The sequence below is a fragment of the Schistocerca gregaria genome, chromosome 8, assembly GCF_023897955.1.
Source record: "Schistocerca gregaria isolate iqSchGreg1 chromosome 8, iqSchGreg1.2, whole genome shotgun sequence".
Taxonomy (NCBI): Eukaryota; Metazoa; Arthropoda; class Insecta; order Orthoptera; family Acrididae; genus Schistocerca; species Schistocerca gregaria.
Window position 1 is genome coordinate 381,840,439 of NC_064927.1, and position 9,640 is coordinate 381,850,078.

General features: G+C 52.8%; 28 non-coding genes across 28 annotated transcripts; 14 read left to right on the plus strand and 14 right to left on the minus strand.

The window, feature by feature from the left end:
- The first annotated feature begins 196 nt into the window (after nt 1–196).
- Nucleotides 197–269, plus strand: Trnar-acg (transfer RNA arginine (anticodon ACG)). Its single transcript has one exon. It is a non-coding gene; the product is annotated as a tRNA-Arg (tRNA).
- A 283-nt stretch (nt 270–552) lies between these two features.
- Trnam-cau (transfer RNA methionine (anticodon CAU)) lies at nt 553–624 on the plus strand. The gene has a single exon. It is a non-coding gene; the product is annotated as a tRNA-Met (tRNA).
- Nucleotides 625–857: 233 nt separating this feature from the next.
- On the minus strand, nt 858–929 carry Trnad-guc (transfer RNA aspartic acid (anticodon GUC)). Its single transcript has one exon. It is a non-coding gene; the product is annotated as a tRNA-Asp (tRNA).
- A 111-nt stretch (nt 930–1,040) lies between these two features.
- Nucleotides 1,041–1,132, minus strand: Trnai-uau (transfer RNA isoleucine (anticodon UAU)). Its single transcript is given in 2 exon segments — nt 1,041–1,076; nt 1,095–1,132. It is a non-coding gene; the product is annotated as a tRNA-Ile (tRNA).
- Nucleotides 1,133–1,574: 442 nt separating this feature from the next.
- On the plus strand, nt 1,575–1,647 carry Trnar-acg (transfer RNA arginine (anticodon ACG)). The gene has a single exon. It is a non-coding gene; the product is annotated as a tRNA-Arg (tRNA).
- A 283-nt stretch (nt 1,648–1,930) lies between these two features.
- Nucleotides 1,931–2,002, plus strand: Trnam-cau (transfer RNA methionine (anticodon CAU)). Its single transcript has one exon. It is a non-coding gene; the product is annotated as a tRNA-Met (tRNA).
- A 233-nt stretch (nt 2,003–2,235) lies between these two features.
- Trnad-guc (transfer RNA aspartic acid (anticodon GUC)) lies at nt 2,236–2,307 on the minus strand. The gene has a single exon. It is a non-coding gene; the product is annotated as a tRNA-Asp (tRNA).
- A 111-nt stretch (nt 2,308–2,418) lies between these two features.
- On the minus strand, nt 2,419–2,510 carry Trnai-uau (transfer RNA isoleucine (anticodon UAU)). Its single transcript is given in 2 exon segments — nt 2,419–2,454; nt 2,473–2,510. It is a non-coding gene; the product is annotated as a tRNA-Ile (tRNA).
- A 442-nt stretch (nt 2,511–2,952) lies between these two features.
- On the plus strand, nt 2,953–3,025 carry Trnar-acg (transfer RNA arginine (anticodon ACG)). The gene has a single exon. It is a non-coding gene; the product is annotated as a tRNA-Arg (tRNA).
- Nucleotides 3,026–3,308: 283 nt separating this feature from the next.
- On the plus strand, nt 3,309–3,380 carry Trnam-cau (transfer RNA methionine (anticodon CAU)). The gene has a single exon. It is a non-coding gene; the product is annotated as a tRNA-Met (tRNA).
- Nucleotides 3,381–3,613: 233 nt separating this feature from the next.
- Trnad-guc (transfer RNA aspartic acid (anticodon GUC)) lies at nt 3,614–3,685 on the minus strand. The gene has a single exon. It is a non-coding gene; the product is annotated as a tRNA-Asp (tRNA).
- Nucleotides 3,686–3,796: 111 nt separating this feature from the next.
- Trnai-uau (transfer RNA isoleucine (anticodon UAU)) lies at nt 3,797–3,888 on the minus strand. The gene is given in 2 exon segments: nt 3,797–3,832; nt 3,851–3,888. It is a non-coding gene; the product is annotated as a tRNA-Ile (tRNA).
- A 442-nt stretch (nt 3,889–4,330) lies between these two features.
- On the plus strand, nt 4,331–4,403 carry Trnar-acg (transfer RNA arginine (anticodon ACG)). The gene has a single exon. It is a non-coding gene; the product is annotated as a tRNA-Arg (tRNA).
- Nucleotides 4,404–4,686: 283 nt separating this feature from the next.
- Trnam-cau (transfer RNA methionine (anticodon CAU)) lies at nt 4,687–4,758 on the plus strand. Its single transcript has one exon. It is a non-coding gene; the product is annotated as a tRNA-Met (tRNA).
- Nucleotides 4,759–4,991: 233 nt separating this feature from the next.
- Nucleotides 4,992–5,063, minus strand: Trnad-guc (transfer RNA aspartic acid (anticodon GUC)). The gene has a single exon. It is a non-coding gene; the product is annotated as a tRNA-Asp (tRNA).
- Nucleotides 5,064–5,174: 111 nt separating this feature from the next.
- Nucleotides 5,175–5,266, minus strand: Trnai-uau (transfer RNA isoleucine (anticodon UAU)). The gene is given in 2 exon segments: nt 5,175–5,210; nt 5,229–5,266. It is a non-coding gene; the product is annotated as a tRNA-Ile (tRNA).
- A 442-nt stretch (nt 5,267–5,708) lies between these two features.
- Nucleotides 5,709–5,781, plus strand: Trnar-acg (transfer RNA arginine (anticodon ACG)). The gene has a single exon. It is a non-coding gene; the product is annotated as a tRNA-Arg (tRNA).
- A 283-nt stretch (nt 5,782–6,064) lies between these two features.
- Trnam-cau (transfer RNA methionine (anticodon CAU)) lies at nt 6,065–6,136 on the plus strand. The gene has a single exon. It is a non-coding gene; the product is annotated as a tRNA-Met (tRNA).
- A 233-nt stretch (nt 6,137–6,369) lies between these two features.
- Trnad-guc (transfer RNA aspartic acid (anticodon GUC)) lies at nt 6,370–6,441 on the minus strand. Its single transcript has one exon. It is a non-coding gene; the product is annotated as a tRNA-Asp (tRNA).
- A 111-nt stretch (nt 6,442–6,552) lies between these two features.
- Nucleotides 6,553–6,644, minus strand: Trnai-uau (transfer RNA isoleucine (anticodon UAU)). The gene is given in 2 exon segments: nt 6,553–6,588; nt 6,607–6,644. It is a non-coding gene; the product is annotated as a tRNA-Ile (tRNA).
- Nucleotides 6,645–7,086: 442 nt separating this feature from the next.
- Trnar-acg (transfer RNA arginine (anticodon ACG)) lies at nt 7,087–7,159 on the plus strand. Its single transcript has one exon. It is a non-coding gene; the product is annotated as a tRNA-Arg (tRNA).
- Nucleotides 7,160–7,442: 283 nt separating this feature from the next.
- On the plus strand, nt 7,443–7,514 carry Trnam-cau (transfer RNA methionine (anticodon CAU)). The gene has a single exon. It is a non-coding gene; the product is annotated as a tRNA-Met (tRNA).
- A 233-nt stretch (nt 7,515–7,747) lies between these two features.
- Trnad-guc (transfer RNA aspartic acid (anticodon GUC)) lies at nt 7,748–7,819 on the minus strand. Its single transcript has one exon. It is a non-coding gene; the product is annotated as a tRNA-Asp (tRNA).
- Nucleotides 7,820–7,930: 111 nt separating this feature from the next.
- Nucleotides 7,931–8,022, minus strand: Trnai-uau (transfer RNA isoleucine (anticodon UAU)). The gene is given in 2 exon segments: nt 7,931–7,966; nt 7,985–8,022. It is a non-coding gene; the product is annotated as a tRNA-Ile (tRNA).
- A 442-nt stretch (nt 8,023–8,464) lies between these two features.
- Nucleotides 8,465–8,537, plus strand: Trnar-acg (transfer RNA arginine (anticodon ACG)). The gene has a single exon. It is a non-coding gene; the product is annotated as a tRNA-Arg (tRNA).
- A 283-nt stretch (nt 8,538–8,820) lies between these two features.
- Nucleotides 8,821–8,892, plus strand: Trnam-cau (transfer RNA methionine (anticodon CAU)). The gene has a single exon. It is a non-coding gene; the product is annotated as a tRNA-Met (tRNA).
- A 233-nt stretch (nt 8,893–9,125) lies between these two features.
- On the minus strand, nt 9,126–9,197 carry Trnad-guc (transfer RNA aspartic acid (anticodon GUC)). The gene has a single exon. It is a non-coding gene; the product is annotated as a tRNA-Asp (tRNA).
- Nucleotides 9,198–9,308: 111 nt separating this feature from the next.
- Trnai-uau (transfer RNA isoleucine (anticodon UAU)) lies at nt 9,309–9,400 on the minus strand. The gene is given in 2 exon segments: nt 9,309–9,344; nt 9,363–9,400. It is a non-coding gene; the product is annotated as a tRNA-Ile (tRNA).
- Between the last annotated feature and the right edge of the window lie 240 nt (nt 9,401–9,640).

A 9,640-nucleotide genomic window follows, 5' to 3' on the forward strand; every position in this document is an offset into this window, starting at 1 on the left:
GCAAGCTCTAGGCTGTGCAGGCGCACCGTGGCCGAGGAGCTGGAGGAGAGATGCCTTCCTTAGCAGCTCCCTGCAGAGTGCGGAAGACCAGAGTGGCCGCGCCGCCGTTGTCAGTGGACGACACGCAATTGCCGAGCCACGGAGAACACGTTGCTTTGCGATGTGCACCCGCCCCGTGGCTTACACCGCGAACAGTGGCCCTGTGGCGCAACGGATAACGCGTCTGACTACGGATCAGAAGATTCCAGGTTCGAATCCTGGCAGGGTCGGCATTTTGTTAGTTGCGGGGGCGTAGCTAGGCAATGCATTCGAATGTCTCCACCTTCGTGGAGTGCAATGTTAATCCTGAGCATCTCGCAGCTGCATCTCGAGACGATCGTGGTAAATATCGCTTCGTGCAAGCGTCAGCGTAGCGTCAGTCGAGCAAAGTCGAGACAAGTCAAGCTGAGAGATGATACGCAGTTAATTAAACGGTAGGCGCGTGAAACCGATGCACACAACGCTTTCCAAGTGTCCAATGCCACGCACCGAAAAGGACGGACTGCTGCACGCAGCAGAGTGGCGCAGTGGAAGCGTGCTGGGCCCATAACCCAGAGGTCCGTGGATCGAAACCACGCTCTGCTAAAATTATTCTTTTTCGTTGGTGCTTCGAGCTCGATCATTAAGCTTGGGGTGCGCTGATTCAGCGACGTCAGTAAACCCTGTCAGTTGTGAAACGATGACGTCGTGTGAAGAATACGAGAAACACTTCCTAAGACGCAGACCTTCTTACGATTTTTTAGCAATTACATTCCTTGATCACAAGGGTAATGCTTTTTCGGGCCATACGTGCAACTTTCGCGATATAAAAATCGCACCTACCCGGCGGGGAATCGAACCCCGGTCTCCCGCGTGACAGGCGGGGATACTAACCACTATACTACCGAGGAACACGCAGGCGGTCTATACAATGCACGCACATTTCTGCTTCTCAAGTACGTGATACATCTAAAATCTAGCGTCCCGATGCTTCCAGAGTCAGCTGCTACGAAATAAAAGTATGCCCCAGGTGAGGCTCGAACTCACAACCCCGGCATTGCTCACGGCTACTGCCTTATAAGTACCGTGCGCTAACCAATTGCGCCACTGGGGCTACAGCAGAATGGTTTCAGTTAGCGGTATTCACTTTGCTGCCAAGCGGTTGTGGCTACAGACCCATCATACGATCATCACCTACGGCCATACTGCCACTTCAGCACCTGTCTACGAATGCTTCATACGATTCTTGTTTCATATGCTACACTTACAGGCATATCAACCGCTTGTCATCACCGAAAAAATGCAGAAAAACGGGCGCCTTGCATTCTGCTACCTGTCCAACAGCGGGGGCAGATGTATGGCAAGCTCTAGGCTGTGCAGGCGCACCGTGGCCGAGGAGCTGGAGGAGAGATGCCTTCCTTAGCAGCTCCCTGCAGAGTGCGGAAGACCAGAGTGGCCGCGCCGCCGTTGTCAGTGGACGACACGCAATTGCCGAGCCACGGAGAACACGTTGCTTTGCGATGTGCACCCGCCCCGTGGCTTACACCGCGAACAGTGGCCCTGTGGCGCAACGGATAACGCGTCTGACTACGGATCAGAAGATTCCAAGTTCGAATCCTGGCAGGGTCGGCATTTTGTTAGTTGCGGGGGCGTAGCTAGGCAATGCATTCGAATGTCTCCACCTTTGTGGAGTGCAATGTTAATCCTGAGCATCTCGCAGCTGCATCTCGAGACGATCGTGGTAAATATCGCTTCGTGCAAGCGTCAGCGTAGCGTCAGTCGAGCAAAGTCGAGACAAGTCAAGCTGAGAGATGATACGCAGTTAATTAAACGGTAGGCGCGTGAAACCGATGCACACAACGCTTTCCAAGTGTCCAATGCCACGCACCGAAAAGGACGGACTGCTGCACGCAGCAGAGTGGCGCAGTGGAAGCGTGCTGGGCCCATAACCCAGAGGTCCGTGGATCGAAACCACGCTCTGCTAAAATTATTCTTTTTCGTTGGTGCTTCGAGCTCGATCATTAAGCTTGGGGTGCGCTGATTCAGCGACGTCAGTAAACCCTGTCAGTTGTGAAACGATGACGTCGTGTGAAGAATACGAGAAACACTTCCTAAGACGCAGACCTTCTTACGATTTTTTAGCAATTACATTCCTTGATCACAAGGGTAATGCTTTTTCGGGCCATACGTGCAACTTTCGCGATATAAAAATCGCACCTACCCGGCGGGGAATCGAACCCCGGTCTCCCGCGTGACAGGCGGGGATACTAACCACTATACTACCGAGGAACACGCAGGCGGTCTATACAATGCACGCACATTTCTGCTTCTCAAGTACGTGATACATCTAAAATCTAGCGTCCCGATGCTTCCAGAGTCAGCTGCTACGAAATAAAAGTATGCCCCAGGTGAGGCTCGAACTCACAACCCCGGCATTGCTCACGGCTACTGCCTTATAAGTACCGTGCGCTAACCAATTGCGCCACTGGGGCTACAGCAGAATGGTTTCAGTTAGCGGTATTCACTTTGCTGCCAAGCGGTTGTGGCTACAGACCCATCATACGATCATCACCTACGGCCATACTGCCACTTCAGCACCTGTCTACGAATGCTTCATACGATTCTTGTTTCATATGCTACACTTACAGGCATATCAACCGCTTGTCATCACCGAAAAAATGCAGAAAAACGGGCGCCTTGCATTCTGCTACCTGTCCAACAGCGGGGGCAGATGTATGGCAAGCTCTAGGCTGTGCAGGCGCACCGTGGCCGAGGAGCTGGAGGAGAGATGCCTTCCTTAGCAGCTCCCTGCAGAGTGCGGAAGACCAGAGTGGCCGCGCCGCCGTTGTCAGTGGACGACACGCAATTGCCGAGCCACGGAGAACACGTTGCTTTGCGATGTGCACCCGCCCCGTGGCTTACACCGCGAACAGTGGCCCTGTGGCGCAACGGATAACGCGTCTGACTACGGATCAGAAGATTCCAAGTTCGAATCCTGGCAGGGTCGGCATTTTGTTAGTTGCGGGGGCGTAGCTAGGCAATGCATTCGAATGTCTCCACCTTTGTGGAGTGCAATGTTAATCCTGAGCATCTCGCAGCTGCATCTCGAGACGATCGTGGTAAATATCGCTTCGTGCAAGCGTCAGCGTAGCGTCAGTCGAGCAAAGTCGAGACAAGTCAAGCTGAGAGATGATACGCAGTTAATTAAACGGTAGGCGCGTGAAACCGATGCACACAACGCTTTCCAAGTGTCCAATGCCACGCACCGAAAAGGACGGACTGCTGCACGCAGCAGAGTGGCGCAGTGGAAGCGTGCTGGGCCCATAACCCAGAGGTCCGTGGATCGAAACCACGCTCTGCTAAAATTATTCTTTTTCGTTGGTGCTTCGAGCTCGATCATTAAGCTTGGGGTGCGCTGATTCAGCGACGTCAGTAAACCCTGTCAGTTGTGAAACGATGACGTCGTGTGAAGAATACGAGAAACACTTCCTAAGACGCAGACCTTCTTACGATTTTTTAGCAATTACATTCCTTGATCACAAGGGTAATGCTTTTTCGGGCCATACGTGCAACTTTCGCGATATAAAAATCGCACCTCCCCGGCGGGGAATCGAACCCCGGTCTCCCGCGTGACAGGCGGGGATACTAACCACTATACTACCGAGGAACACGCAGGCGGTCTATACAATGCACGCACATTTCTGCTTCTCAAGTACGTGATGCATCTAAAATCTAGCGTCCCGATGCTTCCAGAGTCAGCTGCTACGAAATAAAAGTATGCCCCAGGTGAGGCTCGAACTCACAACCCCGGCATTGCTCACGGCTACTGCCTTATAAGTACCGTGCGCTAACCAATTGCGCCACTGGGGCTACAGCGGAATGGTTTCAGTTAGCGGTATTCACTTTGCTGCCAAGCTGTTGTGGCTACAGACCCATCATACGATCATCACCTACGGCCATACTGCCACTTCAGCACCTGTCTACGAATGCTTCATACGATTCTTGTTTCATATGCTACACTTACAGGCATATCAACCGCTTGTCATCACCGAAAAAATGCAGAAAAACGGGCGCCTTGCATTCTGCTACCTGTCCAACAGCGGGGGCAGATGTATGGCAAGCTCTAGGCTGTGCAGGCGCACCGTGGCCGAGGAGCTGGAGGAGAGATGCCTTCCTTAGCAGCTCCCTGCAGAGTGCGGAAGACCAGAGTGGCCGCGCCGCCGTTGTCAGTGGACGACACGCAATTGCCGAGCCACGGAGAACACGTTGCTTTGCGATGTGCACCCGCCCCGTGGCTTACACCGCGAACAGTGGCCCTGTGGCGCAACGGATAATGCGTCTGACTACGGATCAGAAGATTCCAGGTTCGAATCCTGGCAGGGTCGGCATTTTGTTAGTTGCGGGGGCGTAGCTAGGCAATGCATTCGAATGTCTCCACCTTCGTGGAGTGCAATGTTAATCCTGAGCATCTCGCAGCTGCATCTCGAGACGATCGTGGTAAATATCGCTTCGTGCAAGCGTCAGCGTAGCGTCAGTCGAGCAAAGTCGAGACAAGTCAAGCTGAGAGATGATACGCAGTTAATTAAACGGTAGGCGCGTGAAACCGATGCACACAACGCTTTCCAAGTGTCCAATGCCACGCACCGAAAAGGACGGACTGCTGCACGCAGCAGAGTGGCGCAGTGGAAGCGTGCTGGGCCCATAACCCAGAGGTCCGTGGATCGAAACCACGCTCTGCTAAAATTATTCTTTTTCGTTGGTGCTTCGAGCTCGATCATTAAGCTTGGGGTGCGCTGATTCAGCGACGTCAGTAAACCCTGTCAGTTGTGAAACGATGAGGTCGTGTGAAGAATACGAGAAACACTTCCTAAGACGCAGACCTTCTTACGATTTTTTAGCAATTACATTCCTTGATCACAAGGGTAATGCTTTTTCGGGCCATACGTGCAACTTTCGCGATATAAAAATCGCACCTCCCCGGCGGGGAATCGAACCCCGGTCTCCCGCGTGACAGGCGGGGATACTAACCACTATACTACCGAGGAACACGCAGGCGGTCTATACAATGCACGCACATTTCTGCTTCTCAAGTACGTGATGCATCTAAAATCTAGCGTCCCGATGCTTCCAGAGTCAGCTGCTACGAAATAAAAGTATGCCCCAGGTGAGGCTCGAACTCACAACCCCGGCATTGCTCACGGCTACTGCCTTATAAGTACCGTGCGCTAACCAATTGCGCCACTGGGGCTACAGCGGAATGGTTTCAGTTAGCGGTATTCACTTTGCTGCCAAGCTGTTGTGGCTACAGACCCAGCATACGATCATCACCTACGGCCATACTGCCACTTCAGCACCTGTCTACGAATGCTTCATACGATTCTTGTTTCATATGCTACACTTACAGGCATATCAACCGCTTGTCATCACCGAAAAAATGCAGAAAAACGGGCGCCTTGCATTCTGCTACCTGTCCAACAGCGGGGGCAGATGTATGGCAAGCTCTAGGCTGTGCAGGCGCACCGTGGCCGAGGAGCTGGAGGAGAGATGCCTTCCTTAGCAGCTCCCTGCAGAGTGCGGAAGACCAGAGTGGCCGCGCCGCCGTTGTCAGTGGACGACACGCAATTGCCGAGCCACGGAGAACACGTTGCTTTGCGATGTGCACCCGCCCCGTGGCTTACACCGCGAACAGTGGCCCTGTGGCGCAACGGATAACGCGTCTGACTACGGATCAGAAGATTCCAGGTTCGAATCCTGGCAGGGTCGGCATTTTGTTAGTTGCGGGGGCGTAGCTAGGCAATGCATTCGAATGTCTCCACCTTCGTGGAGTGCAATGTTAATCCTGAGCATCTCGCAGCTGCATCTCGAGACGATCGTGGTAAATATCGCTTCGTGCAAGCGTCAGCGTAGCGTCAGTCGAGCAAAGTCGAGACAAGTCAAGCTGAGAGATGATACGCAGTTAATTAAACGGTAGGCGCGTGAAACCGATGCACACAACGCTTTCCAAGTGTCCAATGCCACGCACCGAAAAGGACGGACTGCTGCACGCAGCAGAGTGGCGCAGTGGAAGCGTGCTGGGCCCATAACCCAGAGGTCCGTGGATCGAAACCACGCTCTGCTAAAATTATTCTTTTTCGTTGGTGCTTCGAGCTCGATCATTAAGCTTGGGGTGCGCTGATTCAGCGACGTCAGTAAACCCTGTCAGTTGTGAAACGATGACGTCGTGTGAAGAATACGAGAAACACTTCCTAAGACGCAGACCTTCTTACGATTTTTTAGCAATTACATTCCTTGATCACAAGGGTAATGCTTTTTCGGGCCATACGTGCAACTTTCGCGATATAAAAATCGCACCTCCCCGGCGGGGAATCGAACCCCGGTCTCCCGCGTGACAGGCGGGGATACTAACCACTATACTACCGAGGAACACGCAGGCGGTCTATACAATGCACGCACATTTCTGCTTCTCAAGTACGTGATGCATCTAAAATCTAGCGTCCCGATGCTTCCAGAGTCAGCTGCTACGAAATAAAAGTATGCCCCAGGTGAGGCTCGAACTCACAACCCCGGCATTGCTCACGGCTACTGCCTTATAAGTACCGTGCGCTAACCAATTGCGCCACTGGGGCTACAGCGGAATGGTTTCAGTTAGCGGTATTCACTTTGCTGCCAAGCTGTTGTGGCTACAGACCCATCATACGATCATCACCTACGGCCATACTGCCACTTCAGCACCTGTCTACGAATGCTTCATACGATTCTTGTTTCATATGCTACACTTACAGGCATATCAACCGCTTGTCATCACCGAAAAAATGCAGAAAAACGGGCGCCTTGCATTCTGCTACCTTTCCAACAGCGGGGGCAGATGTATGGCAAGCTCTAGGCTGTGCAGGCGCACCGTGGCCGAGGAGCTGGAGGAGAGATGCCTTCCTTAGCAGCTCCCTGCAGAGTGCGGAAGACCAGAGTGGCCGCGCCGCCGTTGTCAGTGGACGACACGCAATTGCCGAGCCACGGAGAACACGTTGCTTTGCGATGTGCACCCGCCCCGTGGCTTACACCGCGAACAGTGGCCCTGTGGCGCAACGGATAATGCGTCTGACTACGGATCAGAAGATTCCAGGTTCGAATCCTGGCAGGGTCGGCATTTTGTTAGTTGCGGGGGCGTAGCTAGGCAATGCATTCGAATGTCTCCACCTTCGTGGAGTGCAATGTTAATCCTGAGCATCTCGCAGCTGCATCTCGAGACGATCGTGGTAAATATCGCTTCGTGCAAGCGTCAGCGTAGCGTCAGTCGAGCAAAGTCGAGACAAGTCAAGCTGAGAGATGATACGCAGTTAATTAAACGGTAGGCGCGTGAAACCGATGCACACAACGCTTTCCAAGTGTCCAATGCCACGCACCGAAAAGGACGGACTGCTGCACGCAGCAGAGTGGCGCAGTGGAAGCGTGCTGGGCCCATAACCCAGAGGTCCGTGGATCGAAACCACGCTCTGCTAAAATTATTCTTTTTCGTTGGTGCTTCGAGCTCGATCATTAAGCTTGGGGTGCGCTGATTCAGCGACGTCAGTAAACCCTGTCAGTTGTGAAACGATGACGTCGTGTGAAGAATACGAGAAACACTTCCTAAGACGCAGACCTTCTTACGATTTTTTAGCAATTACATTCCTTGATCACAAGGGTAATGCTTTTTCGGGCCATACGTGCAACTTTCGCGATATAAAAATCGCACCTCCCCGGCGGGGAATCGAACCCCGGTCTCCCGCGTGACAGGCGGGGATACTAACCACTATACTACCGAGGAACACGCAGGCGGTCTATACAATGCACGCACATTTCTGCTTCTCAAGTACGTGATGCATCTAAAATCTAGCGTCCTGATGCTTCCAGAGTCAGCTGCTACGAAATAAAAGTATGCCCCAGGTGAGGCTCGAACTCACAACCCCGGCATTGCTCACGGCTACTGCCTTATAAGTACCGTGCGCTAACCAATTGCGCCACTGGGGCTACAGCGGAATGGTTTCAGTTAGCGGTATTCACTTTGCTGCCAAGCTGTTGTGGCTACAGACCCATCATACGATCATCACCTACGGCCATACTGCCACTTCAGCACCTGTCTACGAATGCTTCATACGATTCTTGTTTCATATGCTACACTTACAGGCATATCAACCGCTTGTCATCACCGAAAAAATGCAGAAAAACGGGCGCCTTGCATTCTGCTACCTTTCCAACAGCGGGGGCAGATGTATGGCAAGCTCTAGGCTGTGCAGGCGCACCGTGGCCGAGGAGCTGGAGGAGAGATGCCTTCCTTAGCAGCTCCCTGCAGAGTGCGGAAGACCAGAGTGGCCGCGCCGCCGTTGTCAGTGGACGACACGCAATTGCCGAGCCACGGAGAACACGTTGCTTTGCGATGTGCACCCGCCCCGTGGCTTACACCGCGAACAGTGGCCCTGTGGCGCAACGGATAACGCGTCTGACTACGGATCAGAAGATTCCAGGTTCGAATCCTGGCAGGGTCGGCATTTTGTTAGTTGCGGGGGCGTAGCTAGGCAATGCATTCGAATGTCTCCACCTTCGTGGAGTGCAATGTTAATCCTGAGCATCTCGCAGCTGCATCTCGAGACGATCGTGGTAAATATCGCTTCGTGCAAGCGTCAGCGTAGCGTCAGTCGAGCAAAGTCGAGACAAGTCAAGCTGAGAGATGATACGCAGTTAATTAAACGGTAGGCGCGTGAAACCGTTGCACACAACGCTTTCCAAGTGTCCAATGCCACGCACCGAAAAGGACGGACTGCTGCACGCAGCAGAGTGGCGCAGTGGAAGCGTGCTGGGCCCATAACCCAGAGGTCCGTGGATCGAAACCACGCTCTGCTAAAATTATTCTTTTTCGTTGGTGCTTCGAGCTCGATCATTAAGCTTGGGGTGCGCTGATTCAGCGACGTCAGTAAACCCTGTCAGTTGTGAAACGATGACGTCGTGTGAAGAATACGAGAAACACTTCCTAAGACGCAGACCTTCTTACGATTTTTTAGCAATTACATTCCTTGATCACAAGGGTAATGCTTTTTCGGGCCATACGTGCAACTTTCGCGATATAAAAATCGCACCTCCCCGGCGGGGAATCGAACCCCGGTCTCCCGCGTGACAGGCGGGGATACTAACCACTATACTACCGAGGAACACGCAGGCGGTCTATACAATGCACGCACATTTCTGCTTCTCAAGTACATGATGCATCTAAAATCTAGCGTCCCGATGCTTCCAGAGTCAGCTGCTACGAAATAAAAGTATGCCCCAGGTGAGGCTCGAACTCACAACCCCGGCATTGCTCACGGCTACTGCCTTATAAGTACCGTGCGCTAACCAATTGCGCCACTGGGGCTACAGCGGAATGGTTTCAGTTAGCGGTATTCACTTTGCTGGCAAGCTGTTGTGGCTACAGACCCAGCATACGATCATCACCTACGGCCATACTGCCACTTCAGCACCTGTCTACGAATGCTTCATACGATTCTTGTTTCATATGCTACACTTACAGGCATATCAACCGCTTGTCATCACCGAAAAAATGCAGAAAAACGGGCGCCTTGCATTCTGCTACCTGTCCAACAGCGGGGGCAGA